We start from the raw sequence: 18752 nt of genomic DNA on the forward strand, positions 1-18752 counted from the left end.
AGGTTTAAAGCATCTCGTGCCTCTCACGGTTGGGAGGCTGTGAGCAATCACATGTGGCCGGACAAGCCTGTCAGGCAGGCTAGAGAACCTTCAGAGGAGTTTGTAGGTTAAAACACCCTTGTCACGCCCAGGAGTTTTTATTAACTGGAGCTCTAAGTTAACTCCTTCTCTGAAAGAGGTGGTGAGGGACAGCCCCCCATAAAGTCAGAGGTGTAGGTGAGAGCACAAAGTAGTAAAGTAGGCAGGCTCTGGTTATGGGGGTAGATGCTCGAGGATTTCCAGGGGGACTCCTGAGGCTCGATCCTGCCTTTGCGTATGTCGAGCCTCCTTCCTCATGACCTTTGCCACGGGCGGAGTGCCTCATGCCGGCTCCCAACAGATCTTCCTGACTCAGGGATTGAAGATGGGACTCCTGCATTATAGGTAGATTCTTTACTGTCTGAGCTTCTAGGGAAACCCATTTATAGTAGGAGGAACCAATAAAAGTATAGAACAGTCTTTTGGACTCTGTGGGAGAGGGAGAGGGTGGGATGATTTGGGAGAATGGCATTGAAACATGTATAATATCATATATGAAACTAGTCGCCAGTCCAGGTTTGATGCATGATACTGGATGCTGGGGGCTGGTGCACTGGGATGACCCAGAGGGATGGTATGGGGAGGGAGGAGGGAGGAGGGTTCAGGATGGGGAACACATGTATACCTGTGGCGGATTCATTTTGATATATCACAAAACCAATACAATATTGTAAAGTTAAATAAAATAAAATTAAACAAACAAACAAAAAAAAGTAAAATTTGGTTTTCCATAAATGATCTTTAACTTCACATGTAGTTTCTTATTACTTGGTAGAGCCTTTTATTGAAAAGAGAAAATAGACTTAATATAAGAAGCAAATTTTAGTTACAAGGAGTGGTTTTCCTTCACTCTGTCCTGACTTATTTTGACTTAAGGAAGAGTCACATAATGCAAGGTTGAGCTTGCTTATCAAGCCAGTGCAGCTAATAGACTATAGAAGTGGGGTTTAAAGGGTGGTATGGAAACTCCAGGGGTTCTAAAGAGAAATTCAGAGGGTCTGGGAGGTCAAAAATATTTTCATAATAACACTGAGACATAATTTACCTTTTTTGGTTTGCATTCTCTCAAAAGTGTACTGAGTTTGCAAAGTTCATTGCAACTAACCTTTGAAAAATACACTTGTTGAGTTTTGGTGTAGTATCAAAGTGTAGTATCCATAATTATCTGAAAAGGATACTAAAATAGTTCTCCCTTTTTCAATTACATCTCTGTAGGGGATGAATTTAATCTCTGTGAGGCTGAGTTTTCTTTGCATATTTTAACCAAAATGACAGACTGCAGCAAATTGAATATAGCAGCATTTAATGGGTTTATTATTATTTTTAAATAAATCAGTAAATATTAAAAATTCTCAACTTAAGTTTCTAATATAAGAAATATCAGTTGTTATAACCCATGTAAAGAAAAGTCTTTGAGATTCTCAATGATTTTTGAGAGTGTAAAGGGATGCTGAAGCCAAAGCTGTTTGAGAAACACTGGACTGTGTGGGATCCAGATGTCATGCCCACACTCTGATGCACATGGCTGCTCACTTCTTCCGAGGCTCCTGTCATATTCCCTTCACTCACCAGGATACTTAGATTTATTTTAGAGCATAGATTAATTTCTTCTGGTCTGATAGGTCCAAAGTAGAATAGGGAACATGTAACAGCAAGAACATAGTGTAGACAAAGACTAAGGTCAATTTTACTTTTTGTGGTTCACAGTAAGTATCAAAAACCCAGTATTTAGCCTTCAAATAATACTTTTCTAAATTAGGCTACTTATCTTAACATTTTAAGGTTTTCTTTCTCTGTGGTGGTAAAGGCCATGAAAAAAAACAAAACAAAACAGGGTGATGTCTGGGAAAATCATCTAATTTTTTAAAAGTTTTATAAAATTCTGAAGTTTCAAAGATGGATAAGAGGCCTCAACATTTTTAAGAAAATTTAATAATGTAAGAAATAAACTTTGATGAGACTAGCTAAGATTTTTCTGCTTGCAGGATGAGTAAAGTTGACACCAGTGGAGCTACCTAATATCCATATTTCACATGCACCCCTCTTCAAGTGATGAGTGCAATAAAACATGAATAGTGTGTGATTGACACCTAGTGAGGACCACAATTTCTCAGAAGATACAACTAGATGCTGTAGAGTCTTTAGATGTTTTTCAAGTGGCAACCAAACACTGCAGAACAGATGAAATGTTATTGTGATTGCAATTGGCTGCTTTTGATTGCTCAAAGATATACAACAAGGAACACTTCTATGTGAAAATAGGTAGGATTTAGAGACAGATTTGAGATTTCCTATGAAAAGTTACATGACTCCAATACTTTGGCCACCTGATGCAAATTGGAAAAGATCCTAATGCTGGGAAAGATTGAAAGCAGGAGGAGGAGGAGGGGACGACAGAAGATGAGATGGTTGGATGGCATCACCGACTCAAAGGACGTGAATTTGAGCAAACTCCAGGAGGTGGCAAAGGACAGGGAAACCTGGCATGCTACAGTCCATGGGGTTGCAAAGAGTCAGACATAACTTAGCAACTGAACGACAACAATAGTGAAAAGTTAGATTTACCCCTAAGTGAAATAATTAACCTATGATTTTGCCTGTAGGGAATGAAGTATTGTTAGCTAGTGTGGTAAGCAGAATAATAGCCTCCCAAACACGTTTCTGTTCTAGTTTCCAATACCTGTGATTATGTTACCTTACATGACAAAAAACAAATGAAACAAAAAACAAAAAAGCTTTGTAGATGCAATTATTAAGGATTTTGACATGGGGAATATATCTTGGGCTATCCAAGTGGGCCAAAGTTAATGTTTTTACAAAATTATTTAATTAATGTTTTTATCCATTTTTTTTGCTAATGACATATATTAGTATATCTACAATATTAGTTTCAACATAGTTATTCAAAATTTTCATGGATTACACTCCATTTAAAATTATTATAGAGACTTCCCTTGTAGTCCAGTGGTTAAGCATCTTCTTGCTAATGCAGGGGACATGGGCTTGATCCCTGGTTCAGGAAGATTCCCCATGCCATGGAACAACTAAGCCCATGCACCACAACTACTCAGCCTGAGCATCCAGAGCCCATACTCTGCAACAGGAGAAGCCACTGCAATAAGAAGCCCATCAGATCAGATCAGTCGTTCAGTCATGTCCGACTCTTTGCGACCCCATGAATTGCAGCACGCCAGGCCTCCCTGTCCATCACCAACTCCCGGAGTTCACTCAGACTCACGTCCATCGAGTCAGTGATGCCATCCAGCCATCTCATCCTCTTTCGTCTCCTTCTCCTCTTGCCCCCAATCCCTCCCAGCACCAGAGTCTTTTCCAATGAGTCAGCTCTTTGCATGACCACAACAAAAGTAGCTTCCGCTTGCCACAATTTAGAGAAAGCCTCTGTGAAGCAACAAAGACCCAGTGCAGCCAAAAACAAATAAAATAAAAAATAAAGTTATTATATAATATTGGCTCTATTCCCTGTGCTATACAATATGCTTTGTAGATTATTTATTTTATATATAGCAGTTTGTAACTCTTGATACCACGCCTCTGTCTGGCTTTTTCCCTTTTCCCCGTCCATGGTGGGAACCATTAGTTTGCTGTCTATATCTGCAAGTCTGTTTTTGTTTTTTGCATTCATTCATTGTTTTATTCTTTTTGATTCCACATGTAAGTGATAATGTACAGTATTTGTCGTTCTCTATCTGACTTACCCTACTAAGAATAATATCCTGATCTGTCCATATTCTTGCAAATGGGAAAATTTTATTCTTTTTTATGGCTGACTAGTATTTCATTATATATGTATTATATATATATTATATATATAATTTAATTATACACACACACACATATACACCACATCTTCTTTATCCATTCATCTGCTGATAGATACTAGCTACGTTGCTTCCATATCTTGGAAACTGTAAATAATGTTGCTCTGAATATTGCGGTACATGTATCTTTTCAAACTAGCACTTTTGTTATCTTCAGAGATATACCCAGGAGCTGGATAATATGGTGAAAGAAAAAAGTGAAAGTGAAGTCACTCGGTCATATCTGACTCTATGTGACCCCATGGACTGTAGCCTACTAGGCTCCTCCATCCGTGGGATTTTCCAGGCAAGAATGCTGGAGTGGGCTGCCATTTCCTTCTCCAGGATAATATGGTAGCTTTATTTTTAGGTTTTTAAAGGGACTTCAATACTGTTTTCCACAGTGGCTAGACTCACCCAGGTTTCTAAAAGTAGACACTCTTTCTTGACTCTGGTCAGAGCAAGGAAGATGTGGGTGCAGAAGAATGATTAGAGAAGTGGTATTACTGGCTTTCAAGATGGAGGGAAGGACCATGAGTGGTGGGATATGGGTGGCCTCCAGGAGCAGGAAAAGGCAAGGAGTGGATTTACTCCTACAGTCTCCAGAAGGAAATGCAGGCTGGCAGACATCTTGATTTTGTCCTCATGAGACCTTGATTGGAACTCTAATCTAAGAAATGCTAGATTTGTGTTGCTTTAAACCTAACTTTATGGTAGTTTTTGCAGTAGAAAATAAACATAGCTAGGTTGAAATGGATAACCCAACCCCTTAGCTCGTTATTTTCTCTTCAAGTACACTATGGTCTGGGCATAATATTGCATCTAAATCCACGTTCAGATCAGATAGGAAGTCAATGTGGCACCTGTTGCTTTTCTATTTCTTTAATGAATACCCTTTCAGAACCCATTTCTAAGTATTGATATTGGGGAGAGTGATGTGGAAAGTCAGTCTTATGTGGAAATAATTCTAAATTCTTGCCTTTTCTTTTGGTGGGGAAAGAGAAGAGAAGAGTCTTAAAAATCACTTAAGTCCACTAAACAATTTATTGTAGTGATTTAAGATTGTGAGATATATAAACTTTAGATTATAAAAGACAGAATTACTATATGATCCAGCAATCCCACTCTTAGGTATTTAATAAGAAAAGATGAAAACTCTAATTTGAAAAGATACATGCACCCCATGTTCTTTGCAGTGCTATTCACAATGGTTAAGACATGGAAGCAACTTAAATGTCCATCAGCAGATGAATGGATTAAGACGATGTGGTAAATATATATATGTATACACACACACACACACACACACACAATGGAATGTTACTTAGCCATGAAAAGAATGAAATAATGCCATTTGCAGTGACACGGATGGACCTGGAGATTATCACACTAAGTGAAGTAAGTCGGACAAAGAAAAATATTATATGACATCACTTATATGTGAAATCTAAAAGGATGTAAATGAACTTATTTACAAAACAGAAATAAACTCACAGACTTAGAAACCAAAATTATGGTTACCAAAGGAAAAAGGGGAGGCATAAATTACGAGTTTGGGACTAACAGATACATACTCATATGTAGATATAGATATAATAGATAAACAACAAGGATCTACCGTATAGCACAAGGAACTATATTCAACACCTAGTAATAACCTACAGTGGAAAAAAATCTGAAAAATAATATAGTACATATATAACTGAATCACTTTGCTGCATACCTGAAATTTGCACAACATTGTAAATCGACTATCAGTATCAGTTCCGTTCAGTCGCTCAGTTGTGTCCGACTCTTTGTGACCCCATGAACCGCAGCATGCCAGGCCTCCCTGTCCACCACCAACTCCCGGAGTCCACCCAAACCCACGTCCATCGAGTCAGTGATGCCATCCAACCGTCTCATCCTCTGTCGCCCCCTTCTCCTCCTGTCCTCAATCTTTCCCAGCATCAGGGTCTTTTCAAATGAGTCAGCTCTTCACATCAGGTGGTTAAAGTATTGGAGTTTCAGCTTCAACATCAGTCCTTCTAATGAACACCCAGGACTGATCTCCTTCAGAATGGACTGGTTGGATCTCCTTGCAGTCCAAGGGACTCTCAAGAGTCTTGTCCAGCACCATACATAGTTCAAAATCATCAATTCTTCAGTGCTCAGCTTTATTTATAGTCCAATTCTCACATCCATACATGACTACTGAAAAAACCATAGCCTTGGCTAGACGGACCTTTGTTGACAAAGTAATGTGTCTTCTTTTTAATATGCTGCCTAGGTTGGTCATAACTTTCCTTCCAAGGAGTAAGCGTCTTTTAATTTCATGGGTGTAATCACCATCTGCAGTGATTATGGAGCCCCCAAAATAAAGTCAGCCACTGTTTCCACTGTTTCTCCATCTATTTCCCATGAAGTGATGGGACCAGATGCCATGATCTTACTTTTCTGAATGTTGAGCTTTAAGCCAACTTTTTCACTCTCTTCTTTCACTTTTGTCAAGAGGCTCTTTAGTTCTTCACTTTCTGCTATAAGGGTTTGTCAAGAGGCTCTTTAGTTCTTCTTCACTTTCTGCCATAAGGGTGGTGTCATCTGCATATCTGAGGTGATTGATATTTCTCCCAGCAATCTTGATTCCAGCTTGTGCTTCTTCCAGCCCAGCATTTCTCATGATGTACTCTGCATATAAGTTAAATAAACAGGGTGACAATATACAGCCTTGACGTACTCCTTTGCCTACTTGGAACCAGTCTATCGTTCCATGTCCAGTTCTAGCTGTTGCTTCCTGACCTGCATACAGGTTTCTCAAGAGGCAGGTCAGGTGATCTGGTATTCCCATCTCTTTCAGAATTTTCCACAGTTTATTGTGATTCACACAGTCAAAGGCTTTGGCATAATCAACTATATTTTAGTAAAAAAATAGTTTAAAGAGGAGAATAGATCTAAATAAGTGCTAAAAAGTTTTCATTAATTTTAAATCTTTGGCCCAACAGTAGGATGGTGGTGGAGAAAAAGTCAAGGTGGGACAAGAAAAAAGAACAGAAACAGCAATTTCCAAAGCTGCTTGGAGAGAGAAGAACTGTTTCTTTTTCTTCACCTTCACACAATTCTGTTGACTTAGGGCCAAATATGCCTAGGGGAAGACCGGAATGTATAAATGGTAGCAGCAGTGAAAAGGGAATACGACATTGACTCTGGATATAAAATTAGAAGTCCCAGTGCAGTTTGAAGCCAACCAAGAAGCTTGCCAAGATATGAAAACATCACTGCTTACTGCCTTTACATGTTGCACCTGGTTTGGGGATTGAGGCAATGTTTACATTTAGCATTTTTATTTTGAAACTTTGTACACTTTGTCATTGATTTTTATTTAGTCAGTCATTTAGCTGACTCATTGGAAAAGACCCTGATGCTGGGAAAGATTGAGGGCAGGAGGAGAAGGGGGTGACAGCGGATGAAGTGGTTGGGTGGCATCACTGACTCGATGGACATGAATCTGAGCAAACTCAGGGAGATAGTGAAGGACAAGCAAGTCTGGTGTGCTGCAGTAGTTGGGGTCGCAAAGAGTTGGACACGGCTGAATAAGTGAACAACAACAAATCATTTATTTTAAATGAATGGAATTAAACTACTTAAGGGTAAGTAATTAACTTAGAACCAAGAGTTTTCCTAGGAGATTACAGCTAGAAGTCAAGGGGGAATTAGGCTTACCTGAAAGAATTCAATTTTTTGACCACTTTTCTCCACTGTGTCCATTCAAAACCTACCTGCACTTCATAATCTTAGTGAGAAGAAATAATTGTCCAAAGTTCCCAGAACATGCTGAATATCATAGTAAAAGGAATATATAACGTGTGGTAAAATTGCTGAGCAAGGAGTTTACAGCTACTTTATCATTGAATCACTTTGCAGTACACCCAAAACTATCACAACATTGCTAATCAACTATACTTCAATATAAAATAAAAAGTTAAAAAAAGTCACCACATGGTGTCCCAGACGCAATGTAAATTTCTATGAGGAGACATGGAAAGCAAACCTTTAAGAAGATACACATTGTATTTGAATTCTCAGGGCACTTAGAAACTGCCTCTTGAGTAATAAGGAGGTTTAGTTGCAAGAGGGACGAATTTGGAGGGCTGACAAAGAACCAGAATGGGAAGGGAAAGAACTTCTATGGGATCTGAATTATACTCCCCAAGTAGGTTTAGCTCATAGAAAGTCATCATTTTAGCCCCATTCTGGCTTCCTTCTACTTGTCTAGGAAGATTCCATTAGCTTAATTTCCAAGGCAGGAGAAGCTTCCATGAACTCAATCCTCCAGCTGCTTTTTGCACCCAGAGGGTTCTTTTTCTTCTGCTCCTTAAAGTACCAAATAATACTTTGGCAGTATTTTAGCTGTAAGATGGCATTGGCATACACTGTTTCATAGGTTCATGATGTTAATTACCATTAGCATCATGGTAATGACCAAAAGACCCTGAAGCTGGGAAAGATTGAAGGCAGGAGGAGAAGGGGATGACAGAGGATGAGATGGTTGGATGGCATCACAGACTCAATGGACATGAATCTGAGTAAACTCCAGGAGCTGGCGATAGACAGGGAGGCCTGGTGTGCTGCAGTCCATGGGGTTGCAAAGAGTTGGACACGACTGAGCAACTGAAGTGAAGTGATGACCAAATAAGCTGCTGACCCATGAACACGGGGTAAAATGCTGGTGTTCTGATCTAGGAGAATAATGTCTGAAATACCAAGGGAGGGATGGAAAAAATGTAAGACCTCATTAAATAGAATGTTATTTCACTGTGACTTTTTACGCAACTAACTCTGAATCAGAGATTCCAATAAGTCTCACACAGAGTGAATGTACTTCTCTGAAAACCATAATCCTTCCTGTGCAGGAGGATGCTAATTAAAGTGCTGGGGATGGGGAATGTAAGTAGTAGGATGTAGTGGCAACTGCCACAGGGAAGTGCTGCCTGTAGCTTCCACCCTTGGCCAGAGCAAGAAAATGGAAGTCAGGAGGCTTGGATGTTGGCCTGTCTTCATTCCTAGCTGAAGGATGGGCAAGGTACTTAATTCCACCCTGGGCTGCTTCTTCTGTAACACGGTGTCAACCTAACGTTACTGTAAGGACCATATTAGAGAGGCCTCCCAGGTAGCCCAGTGGTTAAGAATCCGCCTGCCAATGCGGGGGAAATGGGTTCGATGCCCAGTCTTGGAGGATTTCATGCGCCGCGGGGCAACTGAGCCCGAGTGCCATAACTGCTAAGCCTGAGCACGTGCCCTACAACCTGTGTTCTGCAGTAAGAGAAGCCACCACAGGGATCTGAGCTCACCTCATCTCAGGAAAACACGGAAATCACAACTGACTGCTGAAGAACCATTGACAGAAAAGACCGGAATCTGCTAAAAGAAGATATTTTACTTCCAAAGACAAACAAGAAGCCGTAACAAGAAGGGATTTGTTCAAGATGGTGGAGAAGAAGACCATACGCTCATCTTCTGCCAGAGCCCCCCAAATCACAACTAGTTGTTGAACAACCATTGACAGGAAGACACTGAAACCCACCAAAAAAAAGATACCCTGCATCCAAGGACAAAGGAGAATATGCAACCAAGCAGTAGGAGGGGCACAATCATGATAAAGTCAAATCCTATACTCACCAGGTGGGCCACCCACAAACTGGGGAACAATAACATCGAAGAAGTTCTCCCACTGTTGTGAAGGTTCTAGGCCCCACATCAGGCTCCCCAGCCTGGGGATCAGGCCAAGGGACTGGGAATCCCCAGGGAATATGACTTTGAAGGCCAGTGGCATTGGACTGCAGGACTTCCACAGGCATGGGGGAAGCAGAGACTCCACCCTGGGCGGGCACAAACTAGCCATCACAGGGAGAAGCATGAGCACTGCAGCTAGAGAAAGCCTCATGCAACCACGAAGATCCAGCACAGCCACAAATACACAAACAGTGAAAAATATAAAGTCTGTATTAGAAAAAGGAAGCAAGATGTCCACTGTAGTACCTGACACACTGGTACTTAATAAGCTGGACTTTCCTCTCCCTTTAGCCTTAATCTAGGAAGCAAGTGTGATAATGCTTATTTTATACCTTCCCTTAAGCCCTTCCTCTATTCAACCAGAGTCTTTAGGAAGTTCCTCCCACCTGCACTGTTTTTTTTTTTTTTTTGAGAAAACCTAATATAATCAACATTTCAAACACTATCGATTGTAATGAGGATGGTTGTCTTAACAGAGGTAGAGTTGAGAGAACAAAGTCAGGGGCAAGGGAAAGCTAGGTCAGGGAAAGCTAGGCTCCTGAGGTGACACTGGTCTCCTGGTGGGAGGAGATGGCAAAGGGCTGCTGACAGAAACAGCCTTCTCCTCCACTTTAGTGGCTGGCAGCTGGTGGTATCACTTCTTTCTTTCTCACTTTCAGGATCAGTGGTTGGTTTCTTTAGCATTTAGCTCCCTTGGGGGAAAGAAAATTGGTATGAACCTATTATCATTGTTGTTTAGTTGCTAAGTCATGTCTGACTCTTTTGCGACCCCATGGATTGTAGCCCACCACGTTCCTCTGTCCATGAGATTTCCCAGGCAAGAATATGGAGAGGGATGCCACGTCTTCCTCCAGGGGAATCTTCCCGACTTAGGGATGGAGCCCACATCTCTTGCATTGGCAGGTGGATTCTTTGCCACTGAGCCACCAAGTACATCTAAATAACATGGAGAGCTTGTTTAGTATTTTAGGGGTGTAACAGGAAGACCCTAGAAAATTGATTTGAATGAGGCCCCCTGGCACATGAACGGAGTGTTCACAGTTCCTGTTTCACCAGACATGACAACCCTTAGCTGACCTCTATGTTCCTGCCCAGCCAGGGCAATCTCAGACTTGAAAAGAGGACAGACACGTTTGTGCTTGCACACCTTTTCCTTAAATACATTTAATGAGAAACTTCTATGTCTGGCCTTGCTTCTCCATCCTTTTATGGATGATATCTTCTTGGCAGACAAATTTCTCTGAAATTTGATAAGACTTGAAACAGGACTAAAGTTCAGTGTATGCAATTTTGTTTTTACCTTTCTCAAACCTCAAAATGTTAATGGAACTTAAGCATGCATCCTTTTCTTGTGGACTTCCCTGGTGGCTCAGATGGTAAAGTGTCTGTCTACAATGTGGGAGACCTGGGTTTGATCCCTGGGTCGGGAAGTTCCCTGGAGAAGGAAATGGCAACCCACTCCAGTACTCTTGCCTAGACAACCTCATGGACGAAGGAGCCTAGTGTCCATGGGGTCGCAAAGACTCGGACATGACTGAGCAACTTCACTTCACTTCACTTTTCTTGTTTTTGTTTGGCACAAATAAATCCTAAAAAAATTCAAACTCAGCAGGTTGACCCACTTAGCTGTAAATTCCGGCCAGATTACCTTCAGAATCTTCTTTAGGCAAATTTCATGTATTTCTTTCTTTTTTTTCTAAAGACAATTGTAGGGTGATTTACAGCCATCATAATCTGTTTTTGTTTCACTGTGTTTCAGATAAACACTCATTGACTTTGAGGTCCTAAGTTTCTTTCAGCTTTGATAAATGATTTTTAAGAGTATTTCCAGCTCTAGAGTAGGCGTACTCCTTGTGAATACTTTCTTGAATTAGATTTATTTGAGATCTGTTGATTCACTCTTCCATTTAGATCACAAATGCTTCATAGCACAATTGCATCACTAATCCTGATAGAGTTGGGTGTTTGTTTTTACTTTCACTCCCTATCATATCAGGTTACAACAGTGATGATATATCGTCTGCTCTTAGTTACTTGCTTATTCAATGAGAAGACTAATGCATCTTCTGCCATATAGAGATAACATGTCCTGTTTAAATCATAAGAATAATGTTCCCTGGGGTCAGAGAGAGAGGAATGGCATGAATTCTAAATATTAAAACTATAATGAATTGGTTTCACTTTAAAATTTTTCATTTATTTTAATTCTTTTTTTCCCAGTTCAAAAAGTAGCGTTTTGATCAATCAGTTTAGACCAAGTTATGCAGCAATAACAAACAAACTTAAAATCTCAGAGGCTTACAGTAACAAATAGGTATTCCTCATTTGTTTGACATATTGGATGTAGCTTTGTTATAGCTCTGTCTTATGTCTTCTTTATTTTGAAGGAGCAGGAGGCATAGACTAATAGCAGAACCACACAATGGCTTTTAAAGGATTTGTTCAGAAGTTGACCATGTTACTTCCTCTCATATTTCATTGGCCATTGCAAATCACACAGCTAAGCTTGGAATGAGTGGTGTAGTCCTTGCCAAAGAGGGGGCCAAAAGGGAGGAGCCAAGTAGGAAGGAACTGGATGAAGGAGAAGCACATATTTAGCAAAATTAATTCAATGTTAATATCTTTTTACTATCTCTTTACATATATACACAAATAAACATATACAAATAGTGTGGATATAGAGTAATAAGCACAATTTTCTTTAAAATATTCTTATCTCAATTTTTGATTTCTGAGTAATATGTCTCTTCAACAAAGTATTTAAATTTCTCCAACATTGTTCAAAGTCCTGTGAACATTAGTTGTATAGTCTCAATCCTTTGAGCAGGAGTTTGAAGTTTGGAAATGCCTAGTACTCAGTTCTGGTCAATCTGTAATTTACCTTAAAGTTCTTAACAGCCCTTGTGACATTTGGTATTTGTCTGTTAGTCAAGCTTTAATTATTTATCAAGTTTTAACTTTTCAAGAGTATAGGATGTATCTATCATTTGGTATCTTATTAAATAGTTCAAAATTTTAAACTTTATTCTGTTGTTCATGAAGTTATATTGCAAACCATTTTTGAAAAGTGAATTCTAATAATATTTTGAGCAATGGTTGTTTGGATTAAAATATATGCCTAATGTTAGGAGGTGAACATTTCAGGCAAAAAAAAACCCAATTGGAAAAAAAAAAAACCACTTGGGTACTTACATTTTGGTTGATTTTATAAAGAATACAGCAAAACCATGAGATAATAAGTTTTGGCTAGAGCCTCTCCTTCTGGCCTCTCATAATAAGTTTTGACTAGGACCTCTCAAAGCTGGTAGAGTTTGGTTGGGGTAAGTAAGATTCAGTGCATTAAAAAATAATTGGTTTATTTATGAGCCATCTAATAAAGTAAAAAATATTTTTGTTCCAATAGTTACTAGAAGATAGAGTGGAAAAAAAATTGGTTTTCATTAACTTTGCAATAATTCAATTTTAACTTTTGTGAGCTTGCATTTTTTGGATCTTATTTACAGCTTTTGGTTCATTTCCTGTATTAGAGCATTTTATAGTCATTCCACATTTGTTTTTGTTGTTGTTTTCCTTTTTCTACAAGAATTTCAAGTTCCTTGAGGAGATGAAACCAAGTCTTCATATTCCTGGCATGCACTCTATAATACTAGTAATTATAATTATAATACAAAATAAGCACTAACATACATGAATTACTTATAATGTGCTCAGCATAATTTTAACCAATTTCTCAAACTTATTTAAAGTTATGAGGTAGTCAGTTTAAACTATTTCCAGTTTATAAATGTGAAAACAGAGTTCAATTGAGTTGAAGAAATCTGTTTTCTTTAATTAATTTTTATTTTTGGTTGCACTCGGTCTTTGTTGCTATGCGCAGGCTTTCGCTAGTTGCAGCGAGTGGGAACTACTCCCTATTTATGGTGTGAGGGCTTCTCATTGCAGTGGCTTCTCTTCTTGTGGAACACAGGCTCTAGGCATCAGGCTTCAGTGGTTGCAGCAGTGGGCTCAGTAACTGTAGTGCATGGCCTCAGCTGCTCTGTAGCATGTGAAATCTTCCTGGAGACCAGGGATCTAACTGGTGTCCCTGGCACTGACAGGCAGATTCTCATCCACTGCACCAAGAAAAGTGTCCACGAAAAGTCCAAGAAATCTGTTCTAACAGCACAGCTAATAAGTAATTAAGTTCAGTTGGTTCCTGCCTCTAAACTGCATGTGTGTGTGTCAGCACACACAGTCATGTCTGACATTGTAGGACCCTATGGGTTGCAGCTTGCCAGGTTCCTCAGTCCAGGATTCTACAGGCAAGAATACTGAAGTGGGTAGCTGTGCCCTCCTCCAGGGGACCTTCCCAATCCAGGGATGGAAGCTGCATCTCTTAAGTCTCCTGCATTGGCAGGCAAGTTCTTTACCACTCAGAGGAACCAAAGATCAAATTGCCAACATTCACTGGATCATCGTAAAAGCAAGAAAGTTCCAGAAAAACATCTATTTCTGCTTTATTGATTATGCCAAAGTCTTTGACTGTGTGGATCACAATAAACTGTGGAAAATTCTGAAAGAGATGGGAATACCAGACCACCTGACCTGCCTCTTGAGAAACCTGTATGCAGGTCAGGAAGCAACAGCTAGAACTGGACATGGAACAACAGACTGGTTCCAAATAGGCAAAGGAGTACGTCAAGGCTGTATATTGTCACCCTGCTTATTTACTTATATGCAGAGTACATCATGAGAAACGCTGGGCTGGAGGAAGCACAAGCTGGAATCAAGATTGCTAGGAGAAATATCAATCACCTCAGATATGCAGATGACACCACCCTTATGGCAGAAAGTGAAGAAGAACTAAAGAGCCTCTTAATGAAAGTGAAAGAGGAGAGTGAAAATGTTGGCTCAAAGCTCAACATTCAGAAAACTAAGATCATGGCATCCGGTCCATCCCTACATGGCAAATAGATGGGGAAACAGTGGAAACAGTGTCAGACTTTATTTTTTTGGGCTCCAAAATCACTGTAGATGGTGATTGCAGCCATGAAATTAAAAGACACTTACTCCTTGGAAGGAAAGTTATGACCAACCTAGATAGCATATTGAAAAGCAGAGACATTACTTTGCCAACAAAGGTCCATCTAGTCAAGGCTATGGTTTTTCCAGTAGTCATGTATGGATGTGAGAGTTGGACTGTGAAGAAAACTGAGCACTGAAGAATTGATGCTTTTGAACTGTGGTGTTGGAGAAGACTCTTGAGAGTCCCTTGGACTGCAAGGAGATCCAACTAGTCCATCCTAAAGGAAATCAGTCCTGGGTGTTCTTTGGAAGGACTGATGTTGAAGCTGAAACACCAATGTTTTGGCTACCTTATGTGAAGAGCTGACTCATTTGAAAAGACTCTGATGTTGGGAAAGATTGAGGGCAGGAGGAGAAGGGGATGACAGAGCATGAGATAGATGGCATCAGTGACTCAATGGACATAAGCTTGGGTAAACTGCAGGAGCTGGTGACGGACAGGGAGGCCTGGCGTGTTGCGGTTCATGCGGTCACAAAGAGTTGGACATGACTGAGCAACTGAACTGAGTGCCACCTCTAAACTGCATATGCTTCCAAATATATGTTTGTTAGCATATTATTTTTTCAATTAGAAAAAATATTACTCACAGGCAGTATCTTGGCAAAAGGAAAGATAAGATAAAAAGGCATGGTGTTGACCTTCATATCTGACTCAGACTCACTTGTTATGAAGAGAAAGATGAATGAATTTTCCCAATGTTAAGTGTTGAATAAGAAGGAATTACTCAGAGAACTGGGAAGAGATAGATGTCCCAGCAGAGAGAATATTAAAGAAAAAAAAATCGAGATTAAATATTTGAGAAATTCAAGTACAGCTACGTTCTGTGTGTCAAGAGGACAGGAAAGCTAAACAGTGGCCAGAGGCTGGCTGGTTTGGACCACGCTAAGATTTAAGACTTTAACCAGCAATGATGAAAGGAGGCTCTGGAGAATTTTAAGAAGAGCATGTAATGTGGATGAATTTTACTGCCATGTTACAAAATCTCCTGTACTTTCCATTGTTGTTTTCTAACAGTATTACTTAGAGCATTCAAGGATGATGCCTATGCTAATTAAACAATACGGCGGCACGTTGACCTAAGACATTCCTGAAATTAGGTCACAGAAAACTTTGGAGTTTGGACACAAAATGAACCACAGAGCATACCTGGTAGAAAGGTCCAATGTGCTTAAGGAATGGAATTGCTCAAGAAATTGTTGACCAGGCTGATGGTTACAAAAGTGATTCATTTTCTCAAAAATATGCCTTTGGAAATGCATTTGTAACTGCATCACAATAGCTGAATAGTTGTAATTTTGGTAACAATTTAATGTTTTGTTACACCATTTACTACCTCTAGGATCCTAAGTCAATCTTTAAATGGGCACACTTCCTGAAAATATTTCAAAAAACAGTTCACTTTTGACTGGGTAAATAAAGAAGTGAAAAATCCATGTTGAGTTTTAATTGAGCCAAGTAGTATTTAAAAGATACAAAATTGGAAGCTTTTCTTCATTCTTTCTGACAGCGTATGAAAAGTGATTGATACATGAGCATCCGAGATGGATGAGATTGCAAACATGTGGCTGCCATGCTCAAGGCAAGTTCCATTATGTAAACCAGCTGGACTGATGAGCACTTTCAGTGCTTTATATGATAAATAAGACACGCTTTTCTGCACGTTCTGCTAATACAAAATGTGATTTCTAAAAGATAAAAATGTTTACCCTTGGCAGGCTTTGGCATGCATGGATGTCATTTCAATATTTTGTGCAGAGGAAATCTGGAAGGAGAATCAGAGATTTGGGTTAAGAAACATGTACAATCCACAAAATTCCTCATTTTTTGGGGGGGGGGCTTATCAATACCTGCTACTTAGCAGAAATTTTTAGTCTCCAATTGTTGGCTTAAAAATAAAGAAGACTTGTTAGGTTAAAAATGTTACAAATTGTATTAGCCAAGCCCTTATCGCTATGATGACATTTACTTCAATAATTTGCCATGCTTGAGAAAATTTTGGCAGATGTTGCAATGGCACCCCACTCCAGTACTCTTGCCTGGAAAATCCCATGGATGGAGGAGCCTGGTAGGCTGCAGTCCATGGGGTCGCTAAGAGTCGGACACGACTGAGTAACTTCCCTTTCACTTTTCGCTTTCATGCATTGGAGAAGGATATGGCAACCCACTCCAGTGTTCTTGCCTGGAGAATCCCAGGGACGGGGGAGCCTGGTGGGCTTCCGTCTATGGGGTTGCACAGAGTCGGACACGACTGAAGCGACTTAGCAGCAGCAGCAGCAGCCATGCTTTCATATCTAAGACCCCTCACAAATGCTACTTTCTTTGTAGACTTTCCTGATTCCTCTCAGCTTCTCACTTGCAGAGATCTCTATAAAAGCTTCCCTGATAGCTCAGTTGGTAAAGAATCCACCCGCAATGCTGGAGACCCCGGTTCGATTCCTGGGTTGGGAAGATCTGTTGGAGAAGGGATAGGATTCCCACTCCAGTGTTCTTGGGCTTCCCTTGTGACTCATCTGGTAAAGAATCTGCCTGCAATGTGGGAGACCTCGGTTCAGTCCCTGGGTTGGGAAGATCTCCTGGAGAAGGGAAAGGCTTCCCAGTCCAGTGTTCTGGACTGGAGAATTCCATGGATTATATAGTTCATGGGGTTGCAAAGAGTCAGACCATGACTGAGACTTACACTTTGACTTTCTATTAAAGCTACACATTTATTGAACGAATTATTTGCTCCTCACAGGAAATATGATATATATATATCTTTTCATTATTAATAGAGATATAATTCACTGAATATAATTCAGTGTACATTTAAATGGTTTTTAGTATTTGCGTAAAGTTGTGTGACCACCGCTAATTCCAGAACATTTTTATCACCCACAAAGAAACCCAGTACCCAATAGCAGTCACTCTGCATCTGTTCATTATGTTGTAATGCGTATTAGTATTTCATTGTTTTTATTATGGAATAACATTCTTTGGCATTGAGACATCCATTTACCATTCATCAGTTGATGGATATTTAAGTTGTTTGCACTTTTTGACTATCATGCATTATGTTGCTATAAATGTTCAAGTGAAAGTTCTCGTGTGGAACATGTGATATATTTAAATATATTGTATTAGAATTCATAGTTTTTTACTTTTAATATTTATGTATTTATTTTTATACATTTAAATATATTTGTCAGGGGAGTGTAATTTCCTTGATTCTGTCTTGTCACAACAAAGATTTGAAGTGATGGACATTAAAGCCCTCAGTGCATCACAGCTCTTGGACAGTCCGTGTTGTAGTTCTCAGACAGATCAGTTTTATTTAGAAAATAAAGGAAAATACATCCTTGAGGCATGAGGGCATGCTGACCCAAAAGACGTGAAGAGAGAGAGAGAGTGAGACATGCACGTGGGAGAGAGAGACCCTGGGCCTTTGGCTCCTCTTTTTATGTGTCTTTTCCTCCCCCGGGCCTGCCCTATGTAAACTGGGCCAGTCAGGAATGCTGTTTGTTCTACCTGAGGTCCTCACTCTGGTCATCAGACCTTCCTTTGTTCTATTTTCGCAGGCTTTTCCCTTCCTTGTCATTTAGCCACTGCCATTCTGGACTCCTTTTTCCTATTCTAACTACCTAACATATTTTATTAAAATTAAGACATTAACTTTTAACAATTTATTAAAGAATGAATTCAACTTTAAAATATATAAAAATGTACTATTAACATTTTGGCTTATCTTTTAGACTTCTCTGGTTGTTTTTATGACACTTCTGTTTTAAAAAAATTTAATATCAAGATATGTGTACTGTTTGATACTCTATTTTTGGTTTACTTGCCCTATAATAACATTTATAGAGTATATATATTTCTAGGATGGAATTTTTAATAATACTATACATCTCTATATTTTATTTTAAATATTAGGTTAATTAGGTTATATTTTTGTACATTGTAACTATGATTCTTGAGAGCAATTACTTTGCTTTCTTCTTCAACCTTTATTTTTTCCCCCTTCCATTAGAAATAGCTAGTATCTA

The sequence above is a fragment of the Bos taurus genome, chromosome 1, assembly GCF_002263795.3.
Source record: "Bos taurus isolate L1 Dominette 01449 registration number 42190680 breed Hereford chromosome 1, ARS-UCD2.0, whole genome shotgun sequence".
NCBI classification, from domain to species: Eukaryota; Metazoa; Chordata; class Mammalia; order Artiodactyla; family Bovidae; genus Bos; species Bos taurus.